This window comes from Macaca nemestrina, chromosome 5, assembly GCF_043159975.1.
Source record: "Macaca nemestrina isolate mMacNem1 chromosome 5, mMacNem.hap1, whole genome shotgun sequence".
In the NCBI taxonomy this organism is placed as follows: Eukaryota; Metazoa; Chordata; class Mammalia; order Primates; family Cercopithecidae; genus Macaca; species Macaca nemestrina.
The window spans coordinates 34,224,248-34,242,815 of NC_092129.1; the positions used below are offsets into that span (position 1 = coordinate 34,224,248).

At 38.4% G+C, this 18,568-nt stretch overlaps 1 long non-coding RNA gene across 4 annotated transcripts in view; it reads right to left on the bottom strand.

The window, feature by feature from the left end:
- The window catches only part of LOC139363302 (uncharacterized), a 53,793-nt gene extending 44,246 nt beyond the window's left edge, over positions 1-9,547 (bottom strand). The window contains exon 1 of one of the 4 annotated variants that reach the window (XR_011623357.1): positions 9,014-9,547. This is a non-coding gene — a long non-coding RNA (uncharacterized lncRNA). The other 3 variants (XR_011623354.1, XR_011623356.1, XR_011623355.1) reach the window with 3 other exon arrangements.
- Positions 9,548-18,568: the final 9,021 nt, after the last annotated feature.

Below are 18,568 nucleotides of genomic sequence, written 5' to 3' on the forward strand. Positions count from 1 at the left end.
CTCAATCAAACTGAGGTTCACAGTATCCTTTTGGACAGGTATCTGGACTTCAGGTCTCCCTTTTCTAAGAGTGGCCTTACAGCTGGATCAAGTCCCCTAAGTCCTGGCTTCATCCCAAGTTCTAGTCTCCATTTCTCCTAATCTGCGTGTGTACATCTATGATTTCAGCAAGCCTCAGTCCAAAACCAAGCCTGTTAAAAGTCCTATAATAATATTTCACTTGACCTTGTCTCTCATAAATCATTGTCTATACTTTGTTGATTTGATAAGTTTATTCTTTTCTTCACTCAACCTGTGAACAACATCAACAAAAAAAAATGTTCGGTCTTTTCCAGTGCAAGAAGAAAGAAAAAAAAAATGTTGACATGAGCTATGTCAGCCTGCGTGAGGCTTCTCTCTAGCTTTTAAAACAATAACCAATCAAAACTGTTTGGGTAAGGTTGCTTAAACATACTATAATTGAATTCACATTTTACAATTTTATAGTGGAAACAAGAAAAATGTAGTCAAATATTTACCTAATTTAATGCTATTTCTAGGACAGTCTCTTAATCCACTAATCCTACTTTATAAAGAGAAGAAAATGAGATTTATTTGGCATATGTTCTTCCTAGTGAACCTATTTTAGTCCCTCATACACATGCTTACAGATTTATAGTTATTGCAAATACAAACAGGTGGAAACAGCCTGCGGTTAGTGAAACAGTGGCAAGAGATGACTCCTACAGGTAACAGCTTCCCTTGACAGAGAATCACAGCACCTTTTTTTGACCTTTCTGAAATATGTTCCTTAAGTAGTTTAATAAATAAACAACGAGGGTAATGTAGAATTTTTAAACGGAGTTTTACATCTTCTCTCAGAATGAAAAGAAAGATGAACTTTGGCATTTGTCAGAACTGGTTTCAACCTACAACTAGACAGCTACATGACCTGAATGTCTTTAATTATGAATTTCCCTGTGTGTTAATGAGAGCATAATATCTTACAATTTGATTGCCAGGATTAAACTAAAACGTAAAGCAACTAATATGTAAGAATTTAATAAAGGTAAAATCCCTTTCTCTTCATCCTCTTCTAAATGTTAATCTAAAGTTTCTTATACAATTAATTTTCCTCTTTAAGATTTAGTTTCCTATTCTATCTAACAGAACAAAACTTTTATAAAACATATGGTCACCATTATCTCCTTTCAATATCTTCCAACTTACCCTAAGTGAATACTAGTTTCCAATTTTCTTCAGCCATATGGAAACCTGGGAAAAATTAGTCAAATAGGTATATGCTCCCCAGTTACTAAGGGTAATGAAGTGCTCATATTAATGCTTTTGAGAATATCCTATTTAATTTAGATTGGGTATATGTGATTATATTAAATAAACAGTATTCTTTTAAAACACGTAGACCTTGCACATAACTCTCCATATTTGGGGGTGGAAGGTGGGCTTTCCGAATGTTCTGATCTCCACCAGCCCACTTCTCCGAGACTACTGTCTTTAATGGGTTATTCCTGTCACACTTTACTAAACTTCCCGACATCGCCATTTTTTTTAACATGGAAGTATCTAGTAAAATCTGCTACTCCTGCTGCCATTTAGGGGATATTGTTTCATCTTCACCTATATGTGTGCCTTATTTTAAAAAACATTGTTTTCATTTTCCAACTACCGTCTGCAGTCATCCTCTGATGCCTTCCACATAGTGGGGACTCAGCAATCAGGACCAGCTTATTCTCTCCTGAACCTTTTGCTCCCCAAAATCCTCCCCCGCTATTTTTTCAGTGCTCTCAGGTGGTCCCGCACTTGATGCTTAGATTCTAAAGCCAAAGTCTCATCCATGGCAACAAATAACCAAGATAGAAACCTACTCCGACACCAACCTGATTATAGCAATAATGGTATCTCCCACCTTTGTAATATTCTCTCTTCATCTCAGCAATGCTCATAAAATCTACCCAAGACTTCTTAAGATATTTCTTTTTTTCTCAATGAGTAATTTTAGCAAACATAAGAAAGAAAAGTGCCAGGAATGTAAACAAGAAAGGTCGGGATAATCAGGGCCATAAGCAAGCTCCATCCCATGTCAGCCAGCCAGGGCACCCAAATTGTCTTCTTCAATGGCCATGGCATGACTTTCCAGGTTCAACCAATCTCAAGGCAGCTTTGGAACAATCAAGAAACAGTTATGCCCAGGTTCCAACTAATCTGTGGGAGGCAAGCACACAAGAAATAAGAAAGAAATTGACAAAGAATATACTATTTACAGTTTTCTTTATGTTACATTTTATACAACCTTACAGAGCTTTGTAATGGCTAGAATGTCTAAAAGGCCCAGAAAATGTTCTCTACCTCCTTCCTTACCTTGAGCTGACATTTTTTAAAAAGAAGTAATGAATTGAAAGACTCTTGAGTACCTTAAAGGAGCAGGGAAAGAACTGGGAGCCCTGTGTTTGAGTCAAATTCAAAATTTGCTTAATGACCTTGGGTAAATTGCTTTGCCTCTTTGAGTCTGTTTCCTCATCTAAAAATGAGAATGACATTATCTTCTTCCTAAGACCATTGTGAGGGATAAATGAGAGTATATTTGAAAGGATTTCAGAAAATATAAAGTGCCAAACATATGGTAAGTGCTATCATCCAATTCCAGCAAAATAACAGAGTAGAACCACCCATCAGATGAGGGGGAAGCTACAAAATGTGCAATTTGGATCAGCGCACGAATTTCATTCCCCAAACCACAAAATTATCATCCCTGCTTCAAGTCACCATACTGGTCTCTCACATCTTATAGAATGTATATTTTCAAAGACAATGTGTAGAGATTTCCAGGGCTCTGGAAAATGGAATTGTTGCCCCTGGGAGTATAAGAAGAGAAACACAAAAATTGATCTTAAAATAAGCTCATTATGTGGCATTTTGTTAGTGTTGACTAGAGAAATAAGAACAAAAGATTTGATGTAAATGTGATTTAATCTCTCAAGGAGATTAATGTCTTCTTATATGTATACATAATTTTCTAAGGTAAATTATATTTTTCCAACTTATTTTGCAATCATTTCTAACATATTTCCCAATCGCCCCTCACCTCCTCCACTCTAATCCTACGGGAAAGCCTTTGCCCATCCCTGTCTGTTTGTTTGCCTTATCAATTTGCCTTATCAGTTTGCCATCTATTTGCTGTCAACCCCCAAATACATATCTCCAGCGCCGACCCCTCTCTTGATGGACAGATTTTGATATCTGACTGCCACTCAATGCCTCTACTTAAATGTCAAACACGTCTCAAATTGAACTCTTGATCTGCGCTCTCTCTCTGTACCCTGGTTTTCTCCATCTTAGTTAATGGGTACTCCATTTTCTAGTTGGTTAGACCAAACACTTCAGAGTCACATTTCCACATTCATTCTATCAGGAAATCTTTTTCGTCCTACTCTTCAAAACAAATACCAATCTAACCACTTCTCACAGATGCTACAGCTACCATTTTCGTCATAGCCACCAACATCTCTTGCCTAGGATACACAATAGCCTTTTGAAACTTACATCAGTATATGCCATGGCTCTGCTCAAAACCCTCCAGTGGTAACCCATGGTACTCCAGGGAGAGCCTGACAAGAGTTGACTCTACTGTTACCTCTATGACCTCATTATCCTATTTTTCTACCCCAGCTCACCCTGCCTCAGCCACACTGGCCTTTTTACTGTTCTGTGAATATCCAGGCACATTCTCTTCTTATGACCTCTGTACTAGTTTTTTTTATCTGCCTGGTGAATGCCCTAAGAGATCCATATAGCTAACTCCTTCACATTGCCCACTATCTCAAGGAGGCCTGCACTGACCATCCTATTTAAAATTTCAATTCCCCTCCCTAGCACTACAGATCCATTTTATCTTCTTCTTATTTTTTTATCTTCTCTAAATGCATAGCACTAATAACTCCAATATGATCTTTATTGGGTTTTTTTTTCTGTCTTTCTGTATTAGAAAATAAAACCACAAGGGCAATGTCTCAGGTAGAGTACCTGGCACTCAAAAGATATTTGTTAAATAAATGACTTCAGTCTGTCAGTTTTCTAGAATCTTGAAAGTTGGGTCATGGGATGTATTTGTTTCCTATTGCTATTCTAACAAGTGACAATAAATTTTGTGTCATAAAACAAGAAAAATTTATCCTCCTACAATTCTGAAGATTGGAAGTCTAAAATAAGGTTTTCAGCAGGATGTCTTCCTTCTGGGGACTTCAGGTCTCTGTTTCTTTGCCTTTTTCAGTCCTAGAGATTCCCTGTACTCTTGGATCATAGTCCCTTCTTATCACCCCACCTTCTTGTTTCTGTTGTCACATTTCCTACTACTCTTACTCTGATCTCCTGCCTCCCTCTTAAAGTATCTTAAAGAAGCAATGAAAGGTTGAGGTAATTAGGGCCATTAGTAGAACCATTAGACTTGCGATTACAGCAGGCCCACACAGATCATCCAGGATAACTTTCCCACCTCAAGATCCTTAATTTATTCACACCTGCAAAATTCCTTTTGCCATATAAAATAACATTCACAAGTCCCGGGAACATCTTTGGGGTGGAAGGACAATATTCAACCTACCAGGTTGAATATGAGAAACAGCTAGAACTACAACAGCTGAACAGATGCGAATGAAACTACTACAAAACTATATTTGCCAGTGGAGCAGGCACAACAAGGAATAGCCAAATTGGGGTTCAAGCTTTATTTGAACAACTTGGGAGACAGATAATATAATTTATATTTAGACACCTACTGAAGATAGAAAGAAAACTAGTAGATTTGGGTTAGAGAAGTTTTGATCAAAGAGCTAAGAGACAAGAGTAAGAACTTGGTCCAGGGTGAAACACAGCATTTCTCCTAAGCCACATAAAGGATTTTGGACTTGGTTCTAAGGGAAATTGGAAACTACTGACAGGCTTACATGGGAAAATGGCCTAATAAGACGTACATTTTGAAACATAGCACTCTTGCAATAATGTGGGAAAAGAGTGAAGAGTAAGAGGATATGTGAAAAGACCACTTGGGAGAATGATGAAGTAGTCAAGGTGACAGTGGCTTGCTACTGTATTGAGTCTTAGTTTCCTCTCTGTCAAACAAAGATCATATTATCAACCTCACCTGGCTTTTGCAATGATTCAATAAGAATACACATAAATCACCATGTTGGGCACATAAACTGTGTTGGCTACTGGCATTGTAATTCTATGTTATCTATTCCTAATACAAAATTACAGAGCTACTGCTTAAAAGGAAATAAGGTATTGATTATATCTGAAACAAGGTATTTAAAAACCAATAAACCATTGACCTAAGCACAACAGGATAAGGAGCTGCCCTCTGCACTGTCTGATTAGGTTGAGAAGATAGGTCTTTCCACACCTCTTGCTAATAGAAGTAAGAGATGACAGTGAGCTCAGAGGGAACTTTGGGCCCTGGATGTTAATAACTGGGAAACAGGGAGAAACAAAATCATCACAGTGACATTTTGTTGCTAAAGATGCAATATTATGAAAATGAAAAATGTTGAGGGTCTCAGAAGTGCTTTTTCTTGTGTCTCCAAGCAATGAGGTCGAATAGTACTGGGTATAGGAATAGACTTGGGCATGGCAAGTAGGCTCAAGTTGTGGCTCTATCATTCACTAGTCTTACCATTGGGAAAGTAATGTAAACTCGCTGAGCTTCAGTTACCACTTCTGAAATCAAGATAACACCAGAAATATATCACATATGACTTTTCATCAGAATTTGATGAGAAAATGCTTGCAAAGTGCTAACACAGTGCATGACACAAAGTACTCAAATAGTTATTATTACATTATTTATGCTGTAGCCTTTTTCTTTTCTTATATGTTGATCAGTCCAGTATCTTCAAGGAATTGTGAAATAGCATCCTGAAAGTTAAGGGAGGCAGAAAAGAGACCAGAAAGGAAGCAGCAGAGAGAATGCTAGGGTCAATATCAAGTCATCTTAACCAGGGACAACACTCGCCTATGACTCAAGCAAGGATGGGAAATTGTGTTGCAGTCGAAGCGTGTCAGCAAAGAGCAGACTAAGAGCAAGCAAGGGAAGATGTAGGCTGGAGCCAAGGGGAAGACGGAATGACAGTATCACAAGAAGAGGTCATCTCCTTGAGTGTCCGACTCACTGTTGCCAGGAATCCGACAGCCCACAGGAGGAGGAGGACAAACGAGAACACTGGGCGTACCCTTGAACTGCAGCTGCCTTCTCTGAAAACACAGGCATGTTAACTCTCCTTAGATGAAAAGGGGAAAGAAGCTCTTTGTTTGCAGTCTATTCCAGAGGGCATTGAGTGTCTCCTATTGGAGTGTGAAAAAGAACCACTTAAAACAAGACTGCTGTTGTCAACAAATAAAATCAGGAAGACAAATCTCATTAGATACTATCAAGACTAACAGAGACTAGTACTTCTGAGCTTTCCAATAGATTTGGACTGCCAAGGTTTATAAGTTGCATATGGCTAGGAAAATAAAATAGATAATCTAATTTTCCAAAAGCCAAGGGAGTGTGAGTCAAAGATAAGAAAAGAAGGCTTATATAACTAAGTCTCCTCAGGAGGAGAATGGGAGAGTTGCCTAATCCACATTCTTCCCTTTTGATGTCCCATGAACTCAGGCTGAGAAGAACACATTTAATGCTATGGGAAGGAAGAACTGGGATTTTTGTCTCAGCAAAGTACGTAGAACAGGCACTTGGAATAGCTGTCATAAGATGAATTTAGAAATTTTCAGAATTATAAAGTGTAAGATGTCTTCAGCAAACTAGATATGACTGGTTACAGGTTATGCCCATACAGAAAAAGATTTCAATGGCTCCCCATTGCCTAATGATTACAAGATCCTCCCCCTGGGGAGGAAAAACCTTCCCTTTCTCTGTTCAGTCCCCATGGTGAGATCAGGAAACCCTGAGTGTCCCAAGTATGCCATATCACCTGTGTGTGAAGACTAATCAGAGGATGCCCCATCCAAATTCTAAATTCCCAAGATGAAAGGACTGTCCATCTCAAGGCAAGCATCCACTCTTGGTCCAATTACACATAGTGAGCCCCACACCACAAACATGGCTCCCAGAACATGTGCAACGGGGGAAGGAAACTGTGGATTTGTTAGAGATCCTAAAGTGTGTCCAGATTACTTTTCCCTCTCTTTATCTCCTGATTGCTACACTCAATCACATTAGACCTGTCGGAAAAAGAAATTACACAGGACTTCAAGGCCAAGATTTGGAAAATAGTCAGTATATGCGCTCAGGCTCATAAATCTTAAATTGTATTGTACCTTTCTAAGCTTAAAGGGCATGGGTCTCAGTAAAAGTGACAAAATCACATCAAGGTGGGGATGTTCAGAGTACAGTTTCTCTGGTATGTGCTGGTTCCTTACCAGGGAACGTGTGTAGATGCCAGTGTACATGTCATGGAAGCCTGGCACTGGGATATTTCGAGTCTCTTTTAAATCCAGCTATGTCACTTTGAAATGATAGCGTTATTATCTTAAAAAATCATCAGTGCCATAGGGTTGAATTCATCTCAGTTGATTTTCCCCTAAGTCTCATGCCTGTAGCTACAGAATGGCACCTAGTTCTCATAGATGAGTGATCATTCATCTGCAGAGCCACAGGGCCCAGGAGGTACTGAACATGACAGGCTTGGCCCTGGCCTGTCACACAGGCCCCACTCAGTGTCCCCTCAGAAAGAAGCCTCTTCCTTGTCCTTCCAAGCAGTGCAATATATCCCTCTTTCCCATCACTAGAATACGGTGGTTTTGTCTCCTGGATTAGGTTGTAAACATTATGGCACTGCTTAAGTGTCAGTTTGAATCCTGGCTCAGCCACTTGACCATGTGACCTGGGAGAGAGAGTTGCCAACTGGGAAAAAGGAGATAAAAATATCACCCTCTTAGGTGTGTTGTGAAAATTAAAAGGCAATGTATATAAAGCACATAACATGTTGCCTGGTACAAAGGAACTGCCCAATAAAGGCGAATAACATCATTATCATTTTTTGAGAGAAGAGTCAGTATCATACTGCTATTTGCATGCAATGCCTATACCTAAGTACAAAAACAATAAATTAAATAGAAAAATGGCCACTCCAGGACAATGCCTCCAGCCACCTGACACAGAGACTTGCCAAATGCCTAACATGAAGACACAGCATTGGCAGGTTGCTAGACTTGCCTGTCTTCTTTGAATTCCTCTTTGGTTGCTACACTTGCCTGAGTTCTTCGAATCTCTTTAGAATCCTACCTATCTGTGGATGCTAGACTCGCCTGTCTTCTTCGAATCCCTTTAGAATCCTATCTATCACATGTGGGTAAGTTCTAGGAGTGTATTAGCCACAAATATCCATTGAGCACCTATTATGTGCTAATTACTGGCTTTTAACATTGCAGATATCTGATGAGAAAAAAAAAAAAAAAGACCCTGTTCTCAAGGTGCCAACCATCTCATTCCTGAATGCATTATCTACTTTAACTCTTAATGTTCACCTCGTGTTCACCAATCCAAAAGTTTTCACAATTTCATGGTTTGCAATGATTTCAGATTTTCCAGCTGAAGCAGCAGCATCTTTTCCGGTTGACAGCATCCCTCAGGACACTGCTGTCAGCCCTACTCTTGCTCTGGTTCTATTGCAACAGCATCCAGGTCACTGCTGTCATTGTAACTAACATTCACAAATGATGGGCACAATTTACAAAGTATTTGTGTAGATTGTCTCATTTATTGCATCCAGATGGGATACGTATGGGTTGCTTTACCACAGCTCCATACAGCACAGTCTCTGCTGGGTTTTAGAATCTTTTTAAATAAGCCTAGATGCTCAGTTTTCTTTTTGTCCACAGCAGGTCCCTGAGTCTTTGTCTTTATGTAACAATTTATATGTTATTCACCAAGCTTCTCTTCTAGGTTCAGACTCAGGGTAACACATTTTGTGTTTGAAATTTTGTGTTTCTCTCAAATCCATGGCTTTGTACTTACCATCCTTTGAAGGTCATCCGCTACCTTTGCTCCCATTCAGAGCTTTGATCATTCTTATAGTCCGAAGTCAGATCCCAAAGCATCAAAGCATCTTCATTCTGAAATGATCTTATGCTGCCCTGGGAAGGAAAGTTTCTTAATTTATTTTTATTAATTTTTATCCACTAAATATGTATCTCAGTCACAGCATTTAAAATCTTAGTCATTATATTTCTCTACCTAGATAATTCATTTTCCTTATTTTCTTCTGTAGGTAGTTTCCTAACTACATGACTCTGACAGAGCCAAAGAAGTTGCATGTGTACTAGGACATATTTTGGTGTAAAAGTTTGAGAAATAATTTTAAAATCTCAAACACATGTATCAGTTTCTCTCTACCTAAATGTTTCTTCACTCTCACTCAGGATGATGCAATACTGCTCTGTGGTGAATTACCATGGCCGTTCTTGTGGGTCAGTGCTCATGCCACATTAGTGATTGACATTTGACTATCGCTCATGTGTCCATAAGTTTATGTGTATATATTTTGACATAAATAGACCAGTTTTAAATATCATTTAACTTCTTAGCAAAAAAAAAAAAAAAAAAACCTGATACAAAATCTCAAGTTAAAAATGGCTAAAAGAAAATTCTATTCTATTCGCTTAGTAATTCCTATGTATAAATCAACATATTCAAGGAGAGGATGAGGAGCAACATTATTTGTAACTATACCAACTTTGCAAGAACAAATAGTTCATAATTTCTAAGGAAGCCTTCTGTAGTAATCATCTCAGGCTACGATAACAGAATGCCAAATGGATGATTTAAACAGCAGAAATTGATCCTCGCAGTTGTGGAGACTAGGAAGCCCAAGATAAAGGTGCTGGACAATTCAGTTCCTGGTGAGGACTCTTTCCCTGGCTTGCAGACAGCTGCCTTACTTTACATTTCCACCTTGATGCATATACATTAAAAAAGAAGGGAGATCTCTCTTTCTTCCTGTTAAAGCCACTAATTCATGATGAAATCTTGCCATATTTAAAAGAAAAGCCACTATTCGTAAGAGACCCACCCTTATAACCTCACCTAACCCTAATTATCTCCCAAAGCCCTCATCTCCAAATTAACAAATAAATATTGGGGAAATAAAAACAGTTCATAACACCTTCTTTATTGAATAATAATCTCTCAGCTCAGAACAACTTTGGAACACCAAGGCAAAAAAAAAGAAAAAAAAAAAGGCAGCATTATGTTAAAATAAAAACATTTAAGGTCAAATTGGAAGAAATATTCATCATTGTAATAATAATGCTGCTGAGTTTGGTTGCTGCATACATTATTTACTGTGGGCCAGGTGCTCTTCTATAGCATTTATATTCTCTATTATATATACTCATTCAATGTGCAAATATGATAAATCTAAGGATCCTAAATATACAGTTTATGCATTTGTTATAGAGTATATATAACCAGTACTGTAACAGAGAAACAAATAATATAAAAAGATATCTCTCCTGGTTTTATGAATTCACTAACAAACATATGAAACATTATTAGCCTCATTAGTTATCCATGAAATGCAAATTAAAACAGCAAAATGTCATTTCTTCACCCATGAAATTAATGAATATTAAAGAAAATGATGGTGCAAAGACATTGAGATTATCACTCAACTGCTATTGATGGAAGTATAAATTAGTATGACTTTCCTAAAAAGCAATTTGACAATATATGCAACAAGAGCTTTACAGATTTTTCTCTTCATCAAGCCAGTAATCATTTTCTGGCATACTTCTCAGAAATTAAAAAATGAATGATTATAACAGCTGGGTAACAGGTCCTTATATAAGTCAGATTGTTTCAAAAAATACAAAGACGGACCTAATAACTTTGAGACAGAGATCTATTTTTTTTGGCATATAATGAACTTTTTAAAAATTCAAAAACCTGCGTATCTCTGAGTATCACTAAAATAATTGCAATTAACATTTGATTGTGAAAAGTTGTTCTGTGTCTACACATATATAATTGAAAAAGAGGACTAAATCAATGCTGAATTTATTAGGAAAAATATCTATCCATTGATAACTAAATTTTTTAAAAGCTGAAATCCTTTCTCAGAAACTAAGTTTCAGTAAAACTTAAATGTTTTATTAATTTTATCAAAGTATGTGATATATTTTTGTTTCATCAACAATAACTTCAACATATATACTTATTTTGCTGTAGAGAAACACAATTGCTTTGTATCATTGAATGTATTACTTTAGGATAAACTTCTAAGGAAGAAAGTCCAATAAAAACAGGAGTTCAAGGGAAAAAATGTAGAAATTCTTGCTATTAATGATGAGCTTCCATGCATTTTTTAAAACAGACAACAGGGTATCAAATCACTATGGTTCTGATATTATTCTTGAAATAATTTAAAGTATTAGAATGTCATTTGCAATTATTTAAACTTAGGATGAAAAATGTTAGATTTTAATGAAAAAAATATTCATGGTAATACATCCTTGTAGTAATCATTTTAGGGAGTATGTAAGTGGAAAATTTTGAAGAACATCATTATAGTGTATTCAGTGTATTGTTTACCATCCAATAATTAGGCTTTGGAATCAAAGCCTTCTGTAACACTTGTCCTAAGTCTTGTTTTACAGGGCATCATATTTTTCAATGCATCTAGTATATGTTCCTTGGGTTTTGCTATATAAATTATAGTAGGCAGAACAAAACTCTTATTATATGTGGCAATGCAGAAAAGGAATGAGAATCAGGACAGCAGCTCCCAACCAAGGATACCTTCAAGAACGCTGCTAATATGGAACAAGCTTTAGTGTCTCAGAGTTATCAGCCCTTCTTTAACACCAGCTCCCAAACACGTTTAATTTAAAATCATTTGATTTAAATGTGGAAAAGTTTCTTAAAGGTAAAAATCATAAAAAAGAAAACTTAAATTAATGGTATCCCTTAAAGACAGGCAAAATTCTTGGAGAAGGAGGCTTTTTCACCTTTAGCCCAATTTTCTTCAAAAGTTACTCTGAGTGATCTTTTAGATACTTTAGCACAGTCAATTTTCTTCAAAAGTTAACCATTGTGAGTAATATTTTAGATAAGAGGAACCAAGAAGTTCTTGTATTAACTAAAAATAGAAATACAGATAATTCAGATATTAGAAATTAGATGTGAAAACGATTTTATGATCAAGTTTCCCTCTGCAAAATATCCAAGTGGGGAAAGAAAGCCTTGATAAACCTTATTCCTCTGCCTTTTCCCCCAACAATCCCAACTAAATTCATAGTTCCCAATTCCTATTTACATGTTGGTGTTTGGCAATAGGCATCTGTTCCCATCACTCCAAAATACTCTAGACCTGCTCTCTAGGTCAGCCTTGAACTTGTAGACTTCAGCTCCAGTGGTTTCTACTTAACTTTTATCTGGTTCACTTCTCTCAATTATTTGACATAGTTGAGCATTTCCTTTCTGTTAAACCTGTTATCAACCCTGACATCTGTGATTTTTACTCTTCTGACATTACTACTATGGTTTGAACTGTTCCTTCTAAGGTATTTCTCCCTTTATGCATCCCGTAAGCGGAGAAAGGCATTCTTCAAAGTTGTTCTTAGCCCTCTCTTGGCCCTTCGCTCTCAAGGGACCATTTGTTTTGCTTCTATGGCTTTAAATATCACCTCCCTGCAGTATTTTCTAAATACATATTTTCAAAGAAATCTTACCTAAAAGATGTCTCAGTTGTAACTGTTCAGTCTTTTCAACACTGTAAGCTCAACATATCCTCACCTTCTCTCCTTTCACACCCATAATACTTCCCCCTCCCTTGCCCCAATCACTTCATTTCAAACCAGTACTTCTCCCTGTTCTGGGAGTCAGTGAAAAGCACCATCATCTTCTCCTAAAGGTCTTTAAACCCCGCTCCCTCACTTCTCTTCATCCAATGGAATCATCAAGTCCTTTTGACCTCACTCTGCAACATCTGTCTGCCCCGTTCTCACTTTTCACTGCCACAATCCTAATTCTGAGCCTCATCATTTCTGACCTGATCTAGTCTTCAATATTCTAACTGGGCCTCCAGCTTAAGTACCACTATACTCCGTTAACAATTACCCAACTAACAGTGTCCTTTCTTTATCCTCCCATTACATTTTACCCATACAATTAGTTGTACCCATATCGGCTTCCCTCAAATCAAAGCCCATTTGCTAGGGATACATTCCCCGTCAATCCTAGTCACAAATCTAAATCCAATCTCCTTGTGGAAATGCACACACAATTGATTTTTACATCATCACAACCTAATTTATGGTATAGCACATAGCAAGCACCAAAATGCTAAGAAAAACAAATGGATAGCCATTTTTCTTTCAGAAATGTTAGAGTATTCCTTATCAAAATAATATTGTCTAACGAACTCGGTATACTTTGATGTATTATCTAGTTATGCCTAACAGTTTCTTAAGAATAAAGAATCTTCATTCCTTCTCCCTTCTCTTTTCTTTTTTTTTTTACAAAGTTTCACTCTTGTCACCCAGACTGGAGTGCAATGGCGCAATCTTGGCTCACTGCAACTTCCGTCTCCCAGGTTCAAGCAATTCTCCTGCCTCAGCCACCCAAGTAGCTGGGATTACAGGTGTGTACCACTACACCCGGCTAATTTTTGTATTTTTAGTAGAGAGGGGTTTTGCCATGTTGGCCAGGTTGGTCTTGAACTCCTGACCTCAGCTGATCCATCCACCTCAGCCTTCCAAAGTGCTGAAATTACAGGTGTGAGCCACCACAACTGGCTCCTTCCCTCCTCTTAACATCATAATTAGCATGAGGATGAATGAAGCATGTCCTAGAACATGTTTCACGATTCTTCGACAAATGGAGATGCACAATCTCTTACTTAATTCTTCATGTTCTCAGTAAAACTCCTTGTTTTTGCCAAATACTTGACAAAAAAGTAACAAATATAAGAAGTAATGTTTACTTGCCAACAAAATTTTAGTCTCCCTGATTCTAAGTATGGATGTCCAAAATAATGCCTTAAAGATATAAACAAGATAGGGCACACAGCTCCCCACCGTCTCTTGCCTAAGATATTACATTCCTTAAAAAATAAATGAACTTGGTCCTTGTCTGTTCTTACACATAAAATCATGCCTGCCAAAATCACAATTATGCCCTCACAAATTGTAACCAAATATACTTAGGCCCAAATTTTAATATAATTTTACACATACTGGATCTTCACTCCCTATATAAAAACTATACGCTGCATTAAAACAGTCTAACAAACATCTCTCTAGACAATTTTTCCAAAATATAATCCTCAATAAGACTCTAAATAAATTTTAATTCTTTAAACATCTAGTATTTCTTTAGTCAACAATACAAACTGCATGATACAAGCAACCAAAGCTAAGATGCCCCAAGATTTTCCCCATTGAAATGAGAGTCATGAAGGCACAAGTAATGATTAAATCACTCCCTTTTTGTGATTGTAACAAAGCTACAGTCAGGTGAAAGAAAAATTTAACTGATTGACTGCTCAGAATTTGGCCACTGTCTGTGACTCTCCTTATGAACTTCCCTCCAGGGGAAATTCCTTGTTCACTTTGGCCCTTGCTGGAGGGGAAGGTGACTTGAAGCAGAGATTACATGAAAGCTGTTATTTTGTAAAGGTTACAGGAGATGCAACAAGAGGCAGCGCTGAGCTACCCAGGTGCAGTGAGAGAAGAACATCAAAAGAGGAGTAAAGACAGCACGAAGTAGAGCTGCATTCTCTGAAGCTTATCTGAGCTCCTTCAGTTCAGAAATCAAGATTTGCAATCTCAAGATAAAAAGCTGGCTTGTGACAAAGCCAGTGTTTCTTGACCAAGTTGGAAGTACCATAGAAGCAGTTTTTCTTGCAACCAATCTATTTCTCATATACAGTATGCAGCTACATGTGAAAATAACTCATGAAACTCTTCAAAGAAACCTTAGGGACTTGAAGAAATGCTTATATGGAAGGAGGGGGTTCTAGTGTTTCATTTGGAATCCTTTCTACCAGAGCCAACCGACTGCATACATGACTTTAGGGCACAAGTGAAAAAGAGAAGCTGGATGCCAAGTCCGGATTCCAAGATGTGAAGCCAATGGAAATGGGAGGGAAATTATTATTGCCATTTAATATGTATTAAATATAACATTTGAGAGATCACAGACCCAGAAACACCAGGGCAAGGAATTGGAACTTCTGCCAGCATGAGCAGCTAACGCCAACTGAAAGAGCCCAGGATTGTCCCAGAATTGAACAATGTATCAAGACAGAAAATGAACCGCATAAGAGTTTTTCTTCCTAGACCTTCTGGTCTGAAATGTGGGGAGAGAACTCTGTCTTTATGCCAATCTGTTTAACTTAAATGAAACAAACAATATTTAAAGTTGAGCTGAGCTCACGGAAGTAGAAAAAAGGTGTTTTCACAAAATTATTTCTATGCCCTACGGTGCCACCGATAATCTAAGGAAGAGTTACTAGCACTGATTTCCAGGTGAGATAGTGTGGCATTGGAATCAATGACTCCAAATGAGATAAAGAGGGACATTCCATAAATATCCAACAAATGACTCCTAACTTGGGGAAAGGAATGTTCATGGGGGATGCTATCAGAATTACCCTTCGGGGGAAGGCTGGTTATTCTAAATATAGGTGCTGCCCACCATTCCGCCATTCTCTCATCTATTTATTGGGATCTATTACTGACTAGGTCTGTTACATCTTTTCTCTGTATTGATGGGAAAAATAGAATATGGCAGAATTACATATAAATATAAATATATATATATATATTTACACACACACATTTGTTTTTTTGAGACTGAGTCTCACTCTGTCACTAGGCTAGAGTACAGTGGTGCCATCTCAGCTCACTGCAACCTCCAACTCTCTGGTTCAAGCAATTCTCCTGCCTCAGCCTCCTGAGTAGCTGGGATTACAGGCACACGCCACCACACCCAGATACTTTTTGTATTTTTAGTAGAAACGGGGTTTCATCATGTTGGCTAGGATGGTCTTGATCTCCTGACCTTGTGATCTGCCCACCTCGGCCTCCCAAAGTGCTGGGATTACAGGTGTGAGCCACCGTGCCAGGCCCAGAATATTTTAAAATTATTAAGGTACAGCTCTGATAATATTGAGCAAAATAACAAATAATAAAAATACATTTATTAAATACTATCAGGCTAGTATGCTGCTGAGTCCTTTGTATGGATTATTTAATTCTAGTAAGCTGCTAAGAAGTAAATATTCCTATTATTATCTTTATACAAAGTATGAAATGAGGCACAGGCAAGTAACTTGTCCAAGATCACATTTGTTAACCCAGGTTGTCTAGCTCCAGTATCCATATCTTCTCAAAATATTACTTAAATTTGAAAAAAAAAAATACTTAAAATTTAAAAAACTTTTTCCTAGCATCAAAGGCCCTATGTGAAGCACTTCCAACTCTTTCTTCTGCTAGTGCCTTATTTGCTCTCTTGTGTAGCAGGAGAGCTCCTTATACATGCTGTCCGTACTCACAGTCCCCAATTCTCATTCTCTTAACCCCGCTACAAGCATCCTTATCACTTTACCAAAACTACTCAGCAAGGTCTACTAAGACCTCCATATAGATAAAGCCAGTGGTTAACTTCTGCCCTTTAGCTCATTTGAACTATAAGTAGCATCTGATACTACAATCACTCCCACTGCAGTTGGCTTCTGGGGCACCACTGTCTCTCGGTTATCTATAAGGTTACTTATTTTCAACCTCTTTGCTAGTTCCTTTTTTTCTAACCGCTAATGTTGGGTAGCTTCAGGGCCAAGTTCTTGGTAATTTTATTATACCCAGACTCACTCCCTTGGTGATCTCATGCAAGGTCATGGTTTAAAAGTCAATATGCATGCAGATGAATCCAGCCTAGACTTCTCTCCTTAATGCCTGCTCATGTAACTGCTTTCAAAATATTGCCACTTGGATATCTAACAGGCACTTCAAATTCCATACATCCATGACTGAACTCCTGAATCCCTGCTAACGGTACCTGATTTACCTCCACTTCCCTATTTCTCTTGTTGGAAAATCCATCCTTGCAATGGCTCAAGTCAAAAATCTTGTGGTTATCCTTGATTTAAAATCCTCTTGTATCAGAAAAAATACTGTAGACTCTACCTTCAAAAATATATCTAGAATCTGATTACTTATCACTCCACAATTACTGCCCTCACCAACAGTGCCCTGCTTCACTCTCAGAAATGTCCTGATTTGAACAATAATCGCCCTAACACAAAGCCCTCCATGATCTTATTCCCCATCATAGTGTTACTTCTCTTCCCTGCCCTGTTACTATCACCAGCCCTGAGTCCACCCCAGCCACACCTTTGGTAACAGGCACATTTCTGCTTTGGACCTTTGTTCTAGTAGTTTTCTTTGCATAGAATGTTCTTCCAGATATCTACATGGCAAGTTCCTTGAAGACTTGTTTCCAGTATTTTCTTAGTTTTTAATTATTCAATGAGACTTCTTGTTGAATGCTGCAATGACCCTATCTCTCCACAACTTGTCCTATTTGTTCTGCTCATCTTTTTTGTCTCTATTGTACTTACCACCTTTCAATACACTATAGAATTTTATTTGCTCATTAATATTTCATTATCAGTCTCCCTCCACTAGAATGTAAGCTCTATGAAATAAGGGCTTTTTGTTACTTTGTTCACTGGTGCATCTCAAGGGTAGAACATGTCTGGCATATATGTAGGTGACCAGTAAATATTTGTTGAATGAACACATATACACTATCACAGTGACTGGCAAGATGGCCAAATAGGAACAGCTCTGGTCTGCAGCTCCCAGCAAGATCAACCCAGAAGGCAGGTGATTTCTGCATTTCCAACTGAGGCACCCTACTCATCTCATTGGGACTGCTTAGATAGTGGGTACAGCCCATGGAGGGTGAGCTGAAGCAGGGTGAAGCGTTGCATCACCCAGGAAGCGCAAGAGGTCAGGGAACTCCCTCCCCTAGCCAAGGGAAACCATGAGGGACTATGCCGTGAGGAACAGTGCATTTCGGCCCAGAAACTACGCTTTTCCCAGGGTCTTCACAACCCACAGAGCAGGAGATTCCCTCAGGTGCCTACACCACCAGGGCCCTGGGTTTCAAGTACAAAACTGGGCGGCCATTTGGGCAGATACTGAGCTAGCTGCAGTGGTTTTGTTTCCTAACCCACTGATGCCTGGAACGCCAGTGAGCCAGAACCATTCACTCACCTGGAAAGTGGGCTGAAGCTAGGGAGCCAAGTGGTCTAGCTCAGCAGATTCCACCTCCACAGAGCCCAGCAAGCTAAGATCCACTGGCTTGAACTTCTTGCTGCCAGAATAGCAGTCTGAAGTCAACCTGGGATGCTCAAGCTTGGTGGGAGGAGGGGCGTCTACCATTACTGAGGCTTGAGTAGGCTGTTTGCCCCTTCAGTATATACAAAGCTGCTGGGAAGTTCTAATTGGGTGAAGCCCACTACAGCTCGGCAAAGCCACTGTAGCCAGACTGCCTCTCTAGATT